The sequence below is a fragment of the Onychostoma macrolepis genome, chromosome 20 (genome assembly GCF_012432095.1).
Source record: "Onychostoma macrolepis isolate SWU-2019 chromosome 20, ASM1243209v1, whole genome shotgun sequence".
NCBI lineage: Eukaryota > Metazoa > Chordata > Actinopteri > Cypriniformes > Cyprinidae > Onychostoma > Onychostoma macrolepis.
In genome coordinates, this window is record NC_081174.1 from 299,969 (window position 1) to 314,685 (window position 14,717).

At 34.9% G+C, this 14,717-nt stretch overlaps 1 protein-coding gene across 1 annotated transcript in view; it reads right to left on the reverse strand.

Annotated features, from left to right (window-relative positions):
- Positions 1–9,850, reverse strand: part of LOC131527086 (pleckstrin homology domain-containing family G member 3) — a 50,719-nt gene extending 40,869 nt beyond the window's left edge. Inside the window, exon 1 of the mRNA XM_058755943.1 lies at positions 9,645–9,850. The gene's annotated coding sequence lies outside the window, so the exon portion shown is untranslated. The remainder of the gene's footprint in view (positions 1–9,644) is intronic.
- Positions 9,851–14,717: the final 4,867 nt, after the last annotated feature.

Sequence of the window (14,717 nt, forward strand, 5' to 3'; positions counted from 1 at the left end):
TGATCTTTTGAAATCTTGTTTAATACTGTCATACTAATAGGGATTTTGTCTTTGACAAATATTTCCCTGATACAATCACCAGATATACAGCTTTAAATTGGATTCTATAAGTGAATTTGTCTGTCATTAGTCATTTAATTAAATAAAATTAAAGAGAACTAAGAAAAATGCATCACACTGTGGTACAACAACCACAGAAATTGAAGAGCAGGAGGAGTACAAACGTAGGTTATTATTAATACAAACTTAGAGGTTATTTGAGGGGCATAGAGGGAATATTGTCTCTAGTTGTCTCCTAACCTAACAAACCATACATCAATGGAAAGCATAACATGTATATCATATGTATAACTCTCAATTTTAAAAAACTGCCCCTTCATGGCTGGTTTTGTGGTCCAGGGTCACATATGCCAATCTCAAGTATGCCATTTATAGCAACATAAAAAAATAAAAAAATATATATTTATTTATTTATTTATTTTTTAAGTTATCACAACTACATTTATAACTGCAAATAAATTATATTTATGAAGAATTTTAGTCAGAATTTAGATTCCACCACATGTCTGAGACTGCACTTGTCAGAGTCACAAATACCCTGTTCATATCATCTGACTATAGCTGCATCGCTCTACTTTGTGGGCAGGCATTAGCATGGTTTATATCCTCGCTATCAGTTTATTTGTGTAAATGAAGACATGTCAGATAAAACAGGTATGGTAAGTTAGGTATGGAGTGCCACAGGTATCAGTATTAGGCCCCCTGCTTTTTTGAGTGTACAGTAAATGTTCATTCAGTATGATCACATTAACCCAAAATGATCACCTCTACACTAAAGGTTACCTGTCAGGTTCTGTATCAGTTTAAAAATACTAATTACTTATAAAACCTTGAATAGCCTAGTTACGCAGTACGTATTCAGTGTTTATCATGCTTTAATCCATCATGGCCACTGCAGTCGCAAAATTCTGGTTTGTTGATAGTACCCAGAATTTCAAAAACCACAAAGGAGGTAGATCCTTTCCTACCTGGTTCCTAAACTCTGGAATAGTTTTTCTAGGGCTATGCAAGAACTCAAAACACACTCTACATTAACATAATGGGGGGTTTTTTCTAACTGGGTCATTTGTATAGGCTGTTATATTACAAATATAGAGAAAGTTGTTGCATAGCAATATGCAAGAATTAACTGCACCAACAGCAAGGACAGCTAATTAATCCTATGATGGACATATGGAAATAAATCCACTTCCTCTGGTTCAGGACAGGCCATAAAACAAAGGGAACATGAGGATCCCACACCCAGTCACCATTTCCTTAGAAACAAATGAGTCTGCCAACCAATATACCCTGTCATTTATCCTTTTGTGTATGTGTGGTCATTTGTTTGACCAGTACAGCACTGGTCAGCAGTCAGCATGTGTATATATCAGCATTTAAGTCTGCTCTTTCTGTGAAGAAATCTTGAAGCATTTGCTCTCCCTCTAGTTTTGTACAAGCATTTGTAACTGCTGGGATGCTTTTGAGTGTCCATTAATGATTTCCTTCTATTATCTGACACTGAGGGTAAAAAGCTTGCTTAGATCAGCACACAGCTGTGATCTGACCTCTCTACATGTTGAAACCAAAGCCCATTGCCCCACTCTTAATACTACAGTATTGCCCAATGCCTAACATAAAAGCAGTACAGAATTTACATCGTCTTAATCAATGCCATACAGCAATACTTAGAATACTTGGAATAATGTGTGCATATCTTATTGTCTCCATATCACACATTAACTAGCAAAAATCTCCTCTGTCTATCCAGACCATTTACTAAAATCAGGATCAACAATGTTTTTGACACAACAAGCTCTATAACATACAAAAACAGCCCATTTAATTGAAGGAGTAAGGGAGAGAGAAAAATGATCAACAAAACTAAACTACAGTGCTATTTCAGACTAGACAAGATTGTATTTCACAGACATAATTTCCCATTTTCATATCCAGACAACAATCCTAATTAATTCTTTCCTTTAATTATATACAAAGCATTATATTTATATGACATTATTTCCACAGGTGTGATGTATGCATTCAGAACAAATATATATTAAGTATATGCTGCTTTAAACACATCTTTGGCAAGTGTATTTGATATGCAAGATGTTTTGTTTTGTGCCTTACATGACAATACATGCTTGCATGACTATCCCAGGAACAAAAACGTTCATCCTATTCTACTTGATTTTATGCATCTGTAAGTAATGGGTGTATCTGAAATTTAAAAACCCGTTAATTAGGAGGTGTTTACATACTTTCGGCCTAGTAGTGTACCTATTATGTAATACATTTGGAAGCTTACACCCTGTCAAGGGATTGGTAACACCCTTGCTATAAGTCAATCATTCCCATGTTGTTCATCTTCAAAACATAAATTAAGATCATTTTTAAGAAAACCTGAAAGATTTCTGTCCCTCTATAAAGGTCCATTCACCCAAAATGTTGACATTTTAGAAAGCTCATAAAGACATTGTAAATGTAATCCATATGAATCGAGCAGTTTAATCCAAATATTCTGAAGAGGTACAATTGCTTTTTTATGATGAACACATTTAGTTTAGGCTTTTATTCACATACATTGAAAAAATGCAAATACATAGAAAATGGAAGCTAAACCCTACTTCCTTGACATGTAAGAACAAACCTCATTGATTCTTGCGGAAGCTCAAATCAATGTGCTCGAGCAATATTCAAAAACAAACCTCACTGGTTCTCATGCGTCAAGACTAGTTAAATCTTTTCATCGTATAAAATAATTGTGTCTCTCTACAGAAGACATGGATTCAAGCACTTGATTCATATGAATTATACTCGCTATGCCTTCATGTCCTTTTAATGAACTATGAACAAACTTTCACCTAAAACCCTTCCACATTTCATTTAAAAATATCTTCATTTATGTTTCAAAGATGAACAAACTTCGGTTTCACTTTATTTTGATGGTCCCTTTAACACATTCTATTGACTATAAGTAATGTTGCACCTACATTTCTACTGACTCTCATTAGTGTTAGTAGTGTATTAGTTGACTGGTAGGGTTAGGGTTAGATTAAGTTGACACGTTCTTGCAAAGTTACTTAGTAGAGTACTCAGTAGAATATCTGCTGGGAGACCAACACAATAAGGAGTTAGTAGATATGAAGCAGACAGTCTACTAATACTCTTATGAGAGTTTGTTAACATGTAGTTGCAACATTACTTAATAATGTCAACAGAATGTTCAAAAGGGACCATCAAAATAAAGTGTTACCCAAACTTCTTATGGATTTGGAAAGATGTGAGTGATGACAATTTTCATTTTTAAGTTAACCTACCCTTCACCTGAAGAACTTTACCTGTAGGTTATCACAAAAATCCATCATCCTTCAGGCTAATTCACACCACACCTGCAGATGCAGAGCAACACTCTCCAGGGCAGCGGCACAAGTGGGCTATTTTGAAAATTTTCGCAAAAGGAAGTTATTACAAACATTCGATGGTGGTTTGAAGTGAGTTCTGAGTAAAAGTGTACTAATAATCTCATAAATTGTCTTATGTAGCATGATGCTAATGTTAGCTCTAATGCAGCTGCAGAACAGGTCCAAATCATCTTCATAATGCATTTAGTCATAATTCTTCACGTAAGGTTGCAAGAAATGTTTTGTTGTATTTATTTAGAAATACTTTTGATAATATTTGGGTAAATACTGGGATTGAAGCGATGTGGCTTGGTAAACATTTTATTGCCAGTTTAAAGGCTGATAATGGCTGAATAAAAACAAAAGAATAATGATAAAAGAATAATAAGGATTATGTCTCATACCTGGTGGAAGTGTGAAAGGTTCTGTTTCAATAAACTAGTTTGTCATGCATTTCTTTTTCAACACATTTACAGGTAAATCCTAGTATTTTAAATTTGTGATTAATCATGATTAATCACAGTCCACGACTGTGATTAACGCGATTACATTTTTTAATCGATTGACAGCACTAGTTTTAACCAATAACATAAGCAATAACAATAACAAAGCTGTTCATGGTCACATTGCAGCCCATAGTTACTCCGAGTCATAAGAGTATGCCCATATATAGCATTGGTTATTAAAAAAAGATCATGATCTAATCAAATTCAGAACAAATAATTTTCCTATACTACTGTGGGGGGTTTCCACCATTTCTCATCTTTTAAATCTGGCACCACGTTAATGAGCCATAAGTCAATTTACTACTTTTAGTTTAAAAGACAGAGGTTTTGAATGCTGATGGGTATACTCCTCTCTGGAGTATTTTCCAGTGGTTTTCTGAGAGTGACATTTTGTCATGGCGAGATGAACTATATTTGCATCTGTGGTTTCCAACTATTCTAAATAAAGTTCTCAGTGTTCATCAATGTTAAATTACTTTCTCCTATTCCATCTTAAGATTTAGAGACAACTACAAGTTTATTTTGACCTCCCCAAAACATGCCCATGAAATACTGATGCCACTCACCAAGTTGAAGTGACTCCTAAAGCTCCAAAAAGCAGGCATGATGCGACATGGAGACATAAGAAACTAAATCTTGCCCTCAGGCTTGGCTAAAAGGAGGGACGGGGGTTAAATGACACAGCTGGAGAACAACAATGAACAAACAGCCCCTCACAGCCCAGTCCCAGATCACATGACAAGGCAAAGCACAGATACAAGAGGGCCTATTCTGGGAGCATCTACGTAGCTCCACATTAACCTATGCACACTGACAAGAAGATATACACAAACACAGAATACAAATACGGATGTGCTACATTACGAGGTGGAAGGAATATTTTGAAAAACTAACTTCTCTTCATCTATATGCAATAATGTGTCCCTTTGGAAGACTTGCATTAAACCGCTCAAATTAATATAGATTGGATTTCTTTATGAACTTTTCAGAGCTGTCATTCAGTAGTTTTGGTTGAACAGACTTTCTGTAAAAGAACAGAAATCTCTTAGGTTTCATTAAAAATGTCTTCATTTTGTGTTTTGAATATGAATGAAAGTGTTATGGCTTTGGAACAACATGGGGTGAGTAAACAGTAATAGAATTTGTATTTTTTTGGTGAATTAATCTAACTTAAGCCTAATTTAGTTCCACAGAAAGTTGACAGTAGTCATTTACTTCCATAGTGTTTTTTTTTCCTCAATGGAAAAAAGAAACTTATACAGGTTTGGAACAACTTAAACATAAGTAAATTTTGACATTTTTGGAAGAACTATCCCTTCAAGTATTCAGTAATTTTTAACATGGTAATACAATTTAATTACAGCTTCATCTATGCAATAAAAGAGGGATATGTGTGTATAATGTGTATATTTATTATGTATATATAAATACAAACACATGCATGTATATATTTAAGAAAAATATGTTATGTTTATATGTATATTTATATATAAGAATATAAATTTATACATGTAAATATTTTCAAAATATTTACTGTATGTGTGTGTATTTATATACATAAATATACACAGTACACATACATATATTATGTGAACAAAAACTTCTATTTTGGATGCAATTAATCACGATTAATCGTTTGACAGCACTAATATATATATATATATATATATATATATATATATATATATATATATATATATATATATATATATTAGTGCTGTCAAACTATATATATATATATATATATAGTGTATGTATCCTCCCTGGCAAAAAAAGATAATTTATTGAAAAAAGTGTAAAATCGACAACACGTTGTCACTTCTTTGACCTGAACATTCTTTAACCTTTGACATACTAACAACAACAACTGGGAAAATAAATTACTCAATTCAATTTCAATCTTTTTGTTTTTTTGATTCTGACAACTGCCTGATTTTGTGGCCTCATGGAATAGAAAAATGTCCACTAGTTCCACATTTCAGAATCTCAGTTAAAACAGTATATCATCTGGTTATTGTTTGCCTACTGTATCATGAAACATCAAATTTGGAAATCCTACATATTTGGTATGTACTGTTTTTTGGATGTGAAGCAAGATCTGAAGACCTAGTGTGCCAAATAAATATCCAAAATGTGTGTTGGGAGACCTCTAGGATAAGGTTTGAGAAACACTGCACCTAGTTTGTAAGCGCTGTACCTGCCTCCATATGTAAAGAGACTTTTTACATATAACTCAAAGGGGCAGTGGCAAAAAAAATACTAATTCTACAAATAAGAGAGAGGGTGGAAATGGTGAAGAAAACCTAAACTGACTGTTCTATAAGACACTGTGACAAAATGCGAGGTCTCAGGGAAAATTAAATGAAAATAAAAAGTATGATATTACCCCACTTTATAGGCTACATGATAAACACATTCCCTATTGTGCGACATAATGTAGACATGTACAACATATCACAGTTTGAAAAGCTTCCAAGAAGCTCTGTCCAGTCACTGAAGGTCGGTAACTACCAGAGGAAGCAATTATAGGAAATAGACACAGAAAACTACAAATAAGCACAGATATCATAGACATCTCTCTGCATGTTTACACACAGGCATGATGACTGCTTCCAAGAAAGCTGAGGCACTACTAGTCCCTCTCAAACCTCTCCTGGAGGCTACTAGACATTTTGTATGTCTCCTTCATCTAACATATCTTTTTTTTACTCATTAAATGTGAATACAAATACAAATAATACAAAAAATAATAATAATAAAGGCTATTAAAGTTTTAAGATTTTACACTGTACAGCTGTAAATCATGGGTTTATGTTCTTCTGTGCACTTAAGATCAATGACATTGACTGGATGAATTATAGCTTGCAACAGGCACAAAACCTGTTTTAATAACTGCTTGTCCATCTGTGAAAAGGTGACCATGTCTGATCTGTAGTAGGTCTAAAAAAGAAAAAAAAAATCAATAATACATTCTCCTCTCTAGTTTAGCCTCCACCCTAAAACCAAATATTGTCATCCTGAAATGATTTTTAAACTGATCATTTTCTTTAGTTTAAAAGAAGAAAGGATGTATTAGATGCTAAAGTACTGTGAAATTCCTGAACTGAGAAACATCTGTTCCATGCTGTCCAAACAGCTTGCTATGGTTCAGGTGGAGCATCACAGAGCCATTTTTAACAAAGAATCCACAGGAATAGAAGGGTTAAGAAAGACCAAACACCATCCTATTGTTTGTACTTCCGCTGATTGTGTTTCATTGGTCTCATAGCTCAGAAAACCTGACACAGTCAACACAACACCACCAGTCAAAGTTTTAGACATCCTTGGTTGAATTTGTTTGTCATTATCTTAAAGACCTTTTGATGTGAATGTTTACACTAAAATACTTGAAATTAGCTACAGTTAGTGTAAACGATGCGAGAGTCTACTTATAAAATTAGTTGCCCAAAAAGTGCCCAGCATACATGAGAACTTCTTGAGTAAATTAATAAAAATGACAGTTTTGCTCACTACATAAATACCATACATGCGTTTATGTCATCGCATAACACTCTTATTGTAAAATGGAGATAAATAGTGATAATAATGAATGAATGAATGAATGTGTCTAAACCTTTGACTGATAGTGTATTTCAAAGAGCAGCAGATTTAACAGTCAAATAACAAGCCTCCAATATCAGGCTAAGGCAAATATTAGTCATTGAACAGAGATTGTTTAGTGACATTAAGTTGCCCTGGTGATAAAAAAGATGAACTGTGGTACGAACAAGAACCCACTTCTGCTTCTTTTGGACTACTCACCCATTCTAGCGATTAGTTATCTCCCATATTGGAAGTCTTCTAGGAGGTGGAAACATCCAAACAGCAACAATGAAAAACCTTAAGCAAGGAATTGACTACAAACTGGAGACAAGCGCCTTTTTTAAACAGGGTGGCCCTTCCTTATCTGTCTAGGATCAGGAAATGAAAGAAGCCGTCTGGCACCCAGTCAGCCACAGGGAGCAGGACTGGAAAAGGAACCGGGTGTGTCCACAATTCTATCACAGGTTTAACACACACTGTCACATGGGACCCATTACCAAAGACTTCCCCAACCTGTTAGTGCCAAGAATCAGTGGCTATATCTCAAACCTAATGAGATGGCTATAACTAGACAGCATTTGGGACATTCACACTGGAGTTCCTGAAATTCCTGAAAACTGCTTCTCCATGAATGCAAAGCCAGAGTGCCAAAACGTGTCTGTGTGAACAGAGCTAATGTAGGGTGTGTGCTGTAGTGATAAAAGAGCAGGGCTTCAAGTATAAGAGCGCAGATTAAGGAAAAGCTCCGGTCATGTAGATAAACTAAATTTTTTCAACAGAACAACACCATTTTTCCAGACATTTTCCAAAATATTTATGTACAAGAAGCTTTAGACATACTCAAGAGTCAACTCAGCTCACAGCTTAACTGTAGTTGAGCACTTGTTGCACATAGAAGTAGCACATACTGGCAACAATGAATCAAGCGGAGTGTTTTGAGGAAGAACTAATCATTGGTCGGGTCTCTGTATATTGTATGTCGGTCAGATGGGCGGTTCTTCACCACAATAAACTACAATGAGAACCAGATTTCCTGCACAAGTTAAACGTCTGAAATTCCACAAAATAATTACAATCAGTTATCTTTGTTTTCTTGACAACTTCAAAAAAAAAAAAACTAATGATGCCCAAAAATGCTGACTAGGCAGGCAGTTGACTACATTTTAGACACAGCCAACCATGTCCCTGGCAGTGAAGTTGGGGAAAAGAGCTTGAACGATAGTTGAAGGCATTTTTTGCATCTTCCACACATAATCATGATGAAATTCTGTAGTGACATGATAAGCAAACTGGCAAGAACTTTATTTTTGTAAAGATGTTATAACTGAGAACATTCCTCAGATATTGAGTCATTAAATCCTGCCTCTTTCACAATTCTCTGGCTGAAATGTATCTTTTACATGTGTTATACAACTGAATGTCTTCCTGCTGAGCACTGCATTATTATTATTTTTTCCTTCCTTGAAGAAACTTGTGAAACAACTGTTATCATGTGTGATAGACAGTGACCGCTCTTCATTGCTCGGATCAGAGGTCTTTCTACCTCTGAAGTCTTTCTGCTAAAGAAAGTTCTCCTTAAGCTACTAAACAAGAGCAGAATTTGAAATATAGGCTATACTTAATTATACATCACAACTTTTCTTTGTTTAAACTTTAATATGGTATAAGACTTTTGGTCTACTACACTGAGTGTAGATGTTCTTGTGTATGTTTGTCAGAGCTGCTTATAGTTCTTTATGTAGTCAGTCAACGATTTTTTATTTTTATTTCCAATAATCCCATAAAAAGTTTTAATTGAGAAGCGAGTTAAATGAGTTAAAAGAGTCAAATATATCGCGTAATGACAGATGCATGTAGGCTAGTTCTCCTCAGAGCTGTCATCCACACTGCATCCACGGGTGACAAACATATGGCAATTTAACGCACACTTTCAACTTTTGTAGTTTGCTTGTGAATACTATGCCCAAATTCTTTAGATTCCTCCCGAAAAATATCAGAGAAGGCAGATAACTTCAGTAGTGTAATTTAAAAAAATGAACGTACCATAACAACTAAAATCTTTAATCTAAAACAGTTTAGGAACGTAGGATGTTGCTCGTGCAACACTTACCGATACAAGAAAAGTTAAAAAACTTCGAAAGACGTCAAGCGAACAATCCGTGATAAAGTTGCATTTATGTTAACAAGGTCTCTGTGAAACAAAAAAATCCTGTCGAAGTAAAGGAGGACACTAAAAAGACAGCTCTGCCCAAACTCCTCCGTTTGTTGCTTGTGGCTGTAATGATGACAGCATGATCAATGTTCTCCTCCCGTAAACCTCCGCTTTTTTCGAAAGTGAACGAGTGCGCATGCGCAAACCTTTTAAAACATTTTTTTTTTTTTTTTAGCAAAGCTCTTCAAATAACAAACAAGTATTATTATTGTTAAACACAGCTACAATAAATCCCAGCAGCGTACACTACACTGAAAAAAAAAGATAAAACAAATAATGCATAGGCCCTATATAGCCTATAAAGCATGTTAAAACAAATCATATTAAACTTAAGGGGAAGATGGTTCAATAATATTTTAAGTAATCTGGAGAGTACAAAGGCACTTTTCTATTTCATCTTTTGCTGTAAGGATTGAAATGAAAAAAAAAATTAAATCATTTTAAATGCCACGAAATTTGGAGCAACCTTAACAAATCTTCATCTGTGTTAATAAATTTGACCATATATATTATTGCATAAAAATTCAGTTTTTAGTGTTTTAGTACATTTTCAAAAGTTGGCATCACATTCTTTGTAATTAACCACTTCTGAGATTCAATATCGTTTTGACAGAACATACATGCATTACTATTAAACTTTACTCTTAAAAAATCACTCATTGGATAAATATATTTAATTTAGAAGTTTTTTTTTAAGTTAACTTCCTTCATTTTAAGGTCACAAAGGAAATGAAACATATCTGGTTCTAACTGTGATAACGTCTGCTTTTGAAAACCATTTAAAATCTGCTTAAGGATGTGTGTGTGCTCATAAATTCTTTTCTCAGCGCATAAGAACATAATTACTTCACTGACCACAGGAACCAGATGAGTTCTCTGCACAATCTGACTCTGCTTTAGCCTAGATTTAAACTGCTGTAAAAAAACTGCTGCTAAATGTCTGGCCAGAGGAGAATGACACTATTTCGACAAACTGTTTCCCCGTCTAAATACTGTAAAGCTGATATAAACCCACCCAGCTTTATATCAAGCTGATGTAAAGCTGCTTTGACACAATTTGCATTGTTAAAAGCGCTATACAAATAGTGACTTGACTGTATTTGAACTGTACTGTGCTTTACATTTGATACATATACCTTTTTATTGTTAAAACTTTTACATTTTCTTTTTAATTGTACTTTTTTTTAAAAATGTTTTAGTAGTAACTGAAACTTTCAGACACAAATGAAACCATGTCCCTTGAATGTCCTAATTTTATGCATGGATTGACAAACTCAGACAAAATGCTCAGGTAAAAGTTTTTCCAGAATGAACATTTCTATGTAAGTATATACTCCTTATGAAAGTATGTCTCATACTGAGTCAACTTAACCATCATCACGGTTTACTTACACAACATTATTCTTCTCGTTATAAATATAGTCTTTTCACATAACATTGCTGCAAGTCTTCAGATATGTCATTATTAAGATTAAGATCAAGAACATTGCAGCAAAACACGTCAAGACATGCCACAAACATGATTGTCAACCAACACAACCTTCCTAGCAGAAGAGGTGTGTTAATTATGTTACCACACCATTACTGTCTTTAAAACCAGCTAAACAGAAAGACTGTCATGGAAAAAGGTGACATGTCCTTGCAGCTGCTTACAACAACACAATCCTTACTAATCAATCCTGACTCATGACAAGCAACAGCATAAACATCCCACACAGAGAAAGAAAACCTCTTCAGCTAACAAAAAGGGGGGGAAAAGGATGACAACTATCACATGGCCTTTCATTTCTATAACATATACATCTTTTTTACCTTTAATTAGGCAGTGTAGGTGTTAACATTGACTTTTAAGTTGAGAGCCAAACCTTTTCCTTCAGTTTCCTTCAGATTGTTTTGTTACGCAATATATTCACCGAGAGAGCAGTGACTGGCTGATACAATAAAGGAATATTACAATGACTGGGTTTTCACTGAACAAGTTAAGACTTGCTTGGAAGTGACAGAAGATTTCATGGAAACATTGGGTGGATGTTTGGCTTTTGTCTAAAATCATTATATTGTGCTGATCAAGTAATTCAAGTCAGGCATAAAACAACAAGGTATCAAGTCTCATATATAGGTCTATCTATATTCTGTCTATACAGTGATGTTATAATGATACACAATCAGTAAGCATGAAGTGAATAATTGTGACAAAACAATTGTCTTCAGCATTTATTCTTAGCATACATTAATGTGATAGGCTGTAACTTTCATCAATTCTTTTGTATAAAAATTTTACAAAGAGAAATTCCCCCCTCTAGTGGACAAGAGAGAAGGTCAGTAATCACGGAAATATGCATGATGCAGTATTTTCCTCAAGGGGGTGCTTGACATTTCAGGCTGCAACGTCTTCGAAGGACATCTCTATGGGATCAGATTGCAGTCACAACAGCATTTCATACTGAATGATTCACTTTATTTCTCACTGAATGCATCTGCCGTTTGAATGAATGATTTGTCTTACTCTAAAGATACTTGCAGCCACCTGCTGGGTGTTTTACTTTCATATTGTTGCTGTATTCTAACCTTTTATATTTAAAACGTTAATTTTATGCAGTTATATATGTAGCTTGTTGCATAGTGTTTATTTAAATACACATACTATGCAAATAAATCATTGTGTACATATCAAATCGACCTGTTCTCTGTAACACTATCACTTTCATTGATCAGTAGTCAAATCTAGCCAAGTCGATGCAAAAACATTATTCATTCATTCATTCATAATTAATTGATCAATTTACTCATTTAATGTTAACGGATCGCCAGGCAGACGTACATCAGTGACAGACAGACACATATAATGGTGTCCTGTATGGAAAGATGTTACCCAGCTGACAGTTGTCCAGTTTCACCTGTACAAGTGAACGCTGCGCATCTGCAGCTAATGAGGCGCTCTGCAGTGACGTCACCGCCCCTCTTCGACTGATTGGCTGAGGAGGAGCTGTCAATCAAGAACTAGTGGACCAATGATGAGGCTTAAATCCACCCTGATTTACATGAAACTCTAATCGCAACATTTGGGAAAGCAAGCGCAGAACGTGGAAACAAGAGTGAAGGGAAAAACAACATAAGCACACAAAAAATACAAATATGAGCAGAAAATGTCTGAGAGCAGAAAAAACAGAGAAATATAACCAAGGAAAACATGATTTTGTGCGCAAGTCAGATCATTTTGCATTAATATTTAAATTTTGTGCAATATGATTTTAAATGTGTTTAAAGTTTTGATTCATGCTTATTATTTTTAAAAATGCGTTATTAATTTTTTTGATTTACGCTTATTATTTTTGTATCCGTGACCATTGTTTGCTATTCTGAAAAATGTTGCTTTCGTTTTTAAATCTTGTGCAGTATATTTTTAGTGGCGTTTTTAAATTTTGTTTTCAAGCTTGTTATTTTTTTATCCGTGACTGCAATACTTTAGGCGGGAATCTGATCCCATACATCTCAATGTTTCATTTGATGATGCTGTCAACACTCAACGTGAATAATGACACTAAGAAATGTTAAAGTCATACAGGGAAGTTACAATTAGAGAATCAGGTTCCCATCGCAGCCCACCGATTACAACAACTTCCACTTATGGCTTATTCAGTTTATATATATTTATATATATGTGTATGTATGTATGTATGTATATATATTCTTCTCGCTTATGCTTAATGTTCACTAAATAGAACTTAGCCTTTTTGTACTTGTAAGAGCGTATGTTCTATCCAAGTTCAAACACTTAACTCTGCATTTTTATCATATTTAAGTTACCTCCACAAAACCTGTGACTTATTCCTGTCAATGTGTGTCGCTACTGTGCTGCCTACCAAACATATCGAGATCTATCAGCATGTTTATATTTAGGCTAGCATAATGAGAACTCATTCATAACCAGTGGCGGTTTTAGGCATGGGCGAACCGGGCAGTCGCCCGGGGCGGCATTTTTTCATGACACGTGGGGGCACAAGCACTTGAAAAAAATCATCTGCGCCGCTAAGCGGTTTTCTATTATCTATCATATAACTGTGTGGGGGTTTGCAAATTGGCGCCCCTGCTTGCTGAGAAGGTGCCGTGCACAGAAGCTGTGTGACTGTGCGTTCACACCAGACGCGACTTGCGCGAATAAATCGCGCTATTCGCGCGTAGTTGGACGCTTGAACATTTTGAGTTTACTCTCTTCATTCGCGCCTGAAATTCCAGGCGGCTCCTCTCATTAGACTACACTGGTCCAATCACAAATAACTATTTTTTTACTATACTATTGTGAGTGTATTTGCAATTGGATACAATTAGAATGAATGTACAAATGTTTGCCATAAGTAGCCTATTCTAGTCTTAACATAGAAATATTATTTTTATGTAACAAATAGGCTATAAATTATGATTTACTATGTTGTGCACAAAGTAACACACCAAGCAAGATCCTTTTTTATTCCTGTTTCTATAAAAGTACGAAGATGTATCATACAGCTCTGGGTATCCACATACAGCGACGATGATTTTGATCCACTTAGTGGGCTAAAGTCAGTCACACCTTTACTTTCTTCCAAATAACGCACATTTCATTCATAATATTAAAACACAGGCCTATAATTTGCACGTTTTTGTTTTTTTCTGAATTGTGTGAAATGGCTAATAAAAATAGGTAATACAAAACGATTATGTGGAGGTGAACTGGTTTAGTCTTGACTTCTGGTCGTGAGTGACAGTGTTGGGGGAAATCTGTTGATTGTCGAGTGGCAAATAAACACCGCGATGGAGAGAAAAAGGTCAAAGCCTGATTGTGAAACATTCTGATTGTACATATTTTTGCCACTTTTATGTACATAGAGTATATTTATTTAAGTTCTGATAACTTATACTGTTTTGTACAGAATTGTGTTTTTCAAATGTTCTGTTGAATGATTTGTGCAATTGAGAAATATAAGCTTGTCT